The sequence below is a fragment of the Arachis duranensis genome, chromosome 10 (genome assembly GCF_000817695.3).
Source record: "Arachis duranensis cultivar V14167 chromosome 10, aradu.V14167.gnm2.J7QH, whole genome shotgun sequence".
In the NCBI taxonomy this organism is placed as follows: domain Eukaryota; kingdom Viridiplantae; phylum Streptophyta; class Magnoliopsida; order Fabales; family Fabaceae; genus Arachis; species Arachis duranensis.
In genome coordinates this window covers 53359470-53364502 of record NC_029781.3, presented here as the reverse complement: position 1 = coordinate 53364502, position 5033 = coordinate 53359470, and positions in this window count along the sequence as shown.

Genomic DNA, 5033 nt, shown 5'->3' with positions numbered 1-5033 from the left:
TGGAGTTGAACTTCGAGTTATGACGTGTTTTGAGCGTTCAACTCTGGATCATGACGTTTTTCTGGCGTTTAACTCCAGACAGCAGCGTGTACTTGGCGTTTAACGCCAAGTTACGTCGTCATTCTTCGAATAAAGTATGGACTATTATATATTGCTGGAAAGCCCTGGATGTCTACTTTCCAACGCCGTTGAGAGCGCGCCAATTGGAGTTCTGTAGCTCCAGAAAATTCATTTCGAGTGCAGGGAGGTCAGATTCCAACAGCATCAGCAGTCCTTTTGTCAGCCTTCTTCAGAGTTTTGCTCAAATCCCTCAATTTCAGTCAGAATTTACCTGAAATCACAGAAAAACACACAAACTCATAGTAAAGTCCAGAAATGTGAATTTAACATAAAAACTAATGAAAACATCCCTAAAAGTAGCTCAAACTTACTAAAAACTATATAAAAACAATGCCAAAAAGCGTATAAATTATCCGCTCATCAGTATTAATGATAGACAATAATGTGGCTTGATATGTTGTTACTAGTGCCATGAGTATAAGGTAGAGTAGAAACTTAGTCATACTTTTAGTATTGAACAATTTAGGTATGCAACCAAATTATCTTTCACTAAATGTAGTAGATAAGCCACCTTTCCGATTCTAGTGACAATAGGAAAAAAGACTAAAATATCTCATTCAACTTTTACCTCTTGCGCCATGAGACATATTGCTGCTGTATACCTGCAATTTGACGAATACAAGGTTACGCACCTTGAATAAAACAACATTATTCAAAAGTTCAATATTTTGGAAGCCATATAAGAAAGTGGAACCTAAATAAGTTATAACAGGGAAAAGGACAAAGCGGGCATTGATGCGGGAGGCTGTTGATAATGTTGTGGTGGCAAAGCATCAATAACATCTGGTGAGGTTGGCAGAAAGTGATGTAATACTTATGCTAAAGTCAAATAAAATTAAGCCAGGCGGTGAATACTCCCCTTCCCTGAAGAAAAAAAATATTTTTTACATATTTTTTTAATACTATACGATGTTTACTCATTGAACAAATTTACAATAATATGATGGGTATAAATGATACACAATAATGTAGCTTAATATGTTGTTACTAGCGCCGTGAGTGTAAGGTAGAAATGTAACTCAGTCACACTTTAAGCATTGAACAATTTAGGTATGTAATTAAATTAATTTACACTAAACGCAGTAGATAAGCTACCTTCTTGATTCTAATGACAATAGAAAAAAAGACCAAAATATCTCATTCCCAGCTTCTGATTATTGCGCCATGCCACTACTTGCTACTGGTACGGGTACAGTTTAATGAATGCATAGTTACACACCTTGAATAGTACAACATTATTCGCAAGTTTGTCATTTTGTCAGCCATATAAGAAAGTGGCACCTGAAAAAGTTTCAATAGGGAGACAGGTAAAGTGGACATTGATGCGGGAGGCTGTTGATAATGTTGTGGCAGCAAAGCATCAATAACATCTGGTGAGGTTGGCTAGAAAGTGATGCAATACCTGTGGTGAATTCAAATGAAAAGAAGCCAGGCTACCTCACTAAGGGAAAAAATATTTTTTACTTATTTTTTTCAATACTGTACGATATTTACTCATTGAATGTACCATAATATGATGGGTACTAATGATAGACAATAATGTGGCTTGATATGTCGTTACTAGTGCAATGAGTATAAGGTAGAGTAGAAACTTAGTCAAACTTTTTGCATTGAACAATTTAGGTGTGTAATCAAATTATCTTTCACTAAATGTTGTAGATAAGCCACCATTTCGATTCTAGTGACAATAGGAAAAAAGACTAAAAGATCTCATATCCAGCTTCTAACTCTTGCGCCATGACACAAATTGCTGCTGTATACCTGTAGTTTGACGAATACATAGTTACGCACCTTGAATATCACAACAATATTCACAAGTTCATTATTTTGGAAGACACATAGGAAAGTGGCACCCAAAAAAGTTATAACAGTGAGGAGGACAAAGCGGGCATTGATGCGGGAAGTTGTTGATAATGCTGTAGCGGTAAAGCATCAATAACATCATCTAGTGAGTTTGGCAGAAAGTGATGTAATACTTGTGCTAAAGTCAAATAAAATTAAGCCAGGCGGTGAATACTCCCCTTTCCTAAAGAAAAAAAAAATATTTTTTACATATTTTTTTTATTACTGTACGATATTTACTCATTGAACAAATTTACAATAATATGATGGGTATAAATGATTCACAATAATGTGGCTTAATATGTTGTTACTAGTGTCGTGAGTGTAAGGTAGAGATAGAACTCAGTCACACTTTAAGCATTGAACAATTTAGGTATGAAATTAAATTAATTTACACTAAACGCAGTAGATAAGCCACCTTCCTGATTCTAGTGACAATAGAAAAAAAGACCAAAATATCTCATTCCCAGCTTCTGACTCTTGCGCCATGCCACTAATTGCTACTGGTATGGGTATAGTTTAATGAATGCATAGTTTCCTACCTTGAATAGCACAACATTATTCGCAAGTTTCTCATTTTGTCAGCCATATAAGAAAGTGGCACCTGAAAAAGTTTTAATAGGGAGACAGGCAAAGTGGACATTGATGCGGGAGGCTGTTGATAATGTTGTGGCAGCAAAGCAACAATAACATCTGGTGAGGTTAGCCGGAAAGTGATGCAATACCTGTGGTGAATTCAAATGAAAAGAAGCCAGGCTACCTCACTAAGGGAAAAAATATGTTTTACTTATTTTTTTCAATACTATACGATATTTACTCATTGAACTAATGTACCATAATATGATGGGTACTAATGATAGACAATAATGTGACTTGATATGTCGTTACTAGTGCAATGAGTATAAGGTAGAGTAGAAACTTAGTCAAACTTTTTGCATTGAACAATTTAGGTGTGTAATCAAATTATTTTTCACTAAATGTAGTAGATAAGCCACCATTTTGATTCTAGTGACAATAGGAAAAAAGACTAAAAGATCTCATATCCAGCTTCTAACTCTTGCGCCATGACACAGATTGCTGCTGTATACCTGTAGTTTGACGAATACATAGTTACGCACCTTGAATATCACAACAATATTCACAAGTTCATTATTTTGGAAGCCACATAGGAAAGTGGCACCCAAGAAAGTTATAATAGTGAGGAGGACAAAGTGGGCGTTGATGCGGGAAGTTGTTGATAATGCTGTAGCGGTAAAGCATCAATAACATCTGGTGAGGTTGGCAGAAAGTGATGTAATACTTGTGCTAAAGTCAAATAAAATTAAGCCAGGCGGTGAATACTCCCCTTTCCTGAAGAAAAAAATATTTTTTACATATTTTTTTTATTACTGTACGATGTTTACTCATTGAACAAATTTACAATAATATGATGGGTATAAATGATACACAATAATGTGGCTTAATATTTTGTTACTAGTGCTGTGAGTGTAAGGTATAGATGGAACTCAGTCACACTTTAAGCATTGAACAATTTAGGTATGTAATTAAATTAATTTACACTAAATGTAGTAGATAAGCCACCTTCCTGATTCTAGTGACAATAGAAAAAAAGGCCAAAATATCTCATTCCCAGCTTCTGACTCTTGCACCATGCCACTAATTGCTACTGGTATTGGTGCAGTTTAACGAATGCATAGTTACCCACCTTTTCAACAGGGAGACAGGCAAAGTGGACATTGATGCGGGAGGCTATTGATAATGCTGTGGTAGCAAAGCATCAATAACATCTGGTGAGGTTGGCTGGAAAGTGATGCAATACCTGTGGTGAATTCAAATGAAATGAAGCCAGGCTACTTCCCTAAGGGAAAAAATATTTTTAACTTATTTTTTTCAATAATGTACTATGTTTATTCATTAAACTAATGTACCAAAATATGATGGGTATTAATGATAGACAATAATGTTGCTTGATATGTTATTACAAGTGTCATGAGTATAAGGTAGAGTAGAAACTTAGTCAAACTTTTTGCATTGAACAATTTAGGTATGTAATCAAATTATCTTTTACTAAATGTAGTAGATAAGCCACCATTCCGATTCTAGTGACAATAGGAAAAAAGAATAAAATATCTCATTTCCAGCTTCAACTCTTGCGCCATGACACAGATTGCTGCTGTATACTTGCAGTTTGACGAATACATAGCTACGCACCTTGAATAGCACAACATTATTCACAAGTTCATTATTTTGGAAGACATATAAGAAAGTGGCACCCGAAAAAGTTATAACAGGGAGAAGGACAAAGAGGGCATTGATGCGGGAGGATGCTGATAATGCTGTGGCGGCATAGCATCAATAACATCTGGTTAGTAGAAAGTGATGTAATACTTGTGCTAAAGTCAAATAAAATTAAGTCAGGCGGTGAATACTCCCCTTCCCTAAAGAAAAAAAATTATTTTTTACATATTTTTTTTAATATTGTACGATGTTTACTCATTGAACAAATTTACAATAATATGATGTGTATAATGTGGCATAATATGTTGTTACTAGTGCCGTGAGTGTAAGCTAGAGATGGAACTCAGTCACACTTTAAGCATTGAACAATTTAGGTATGTAATTAAATTATTTACGCTAAATGCAGTAGAAAAGCCACCTTCCTGATTCTAGTGACAATAGGAAAAAAGACCAAAATATCTCATTTCCAGCTTCTGACTCTGGCGCCATGCCACTCAGTGCTACTGATATGGGTGCAGTTTGACGAATACATAGTTACCCTCCTTGAATAGCACAACATTATTCGCAAGTTCGTCATTTTGCCAGCCATATTAGAAAGTAGGACCTGAAAAAGTTTCAACAGGGAGACAGGCAAAGTGGACAATGATGCAGGAGGCTGTTGATAATGCTGTGGCGGCAAAGCATCAATAACATCAGGTGAGGTTGGCTGGAAAGTGATGCAATACCTATGGTGAATTCAAATGAAATGAAGCCAGGCTACTTCGCTAAGGGAAAAAATATTTTTTACTTATTTTTTTTCAATACTGTAGGATGTTTACTCATTGAACTAATGT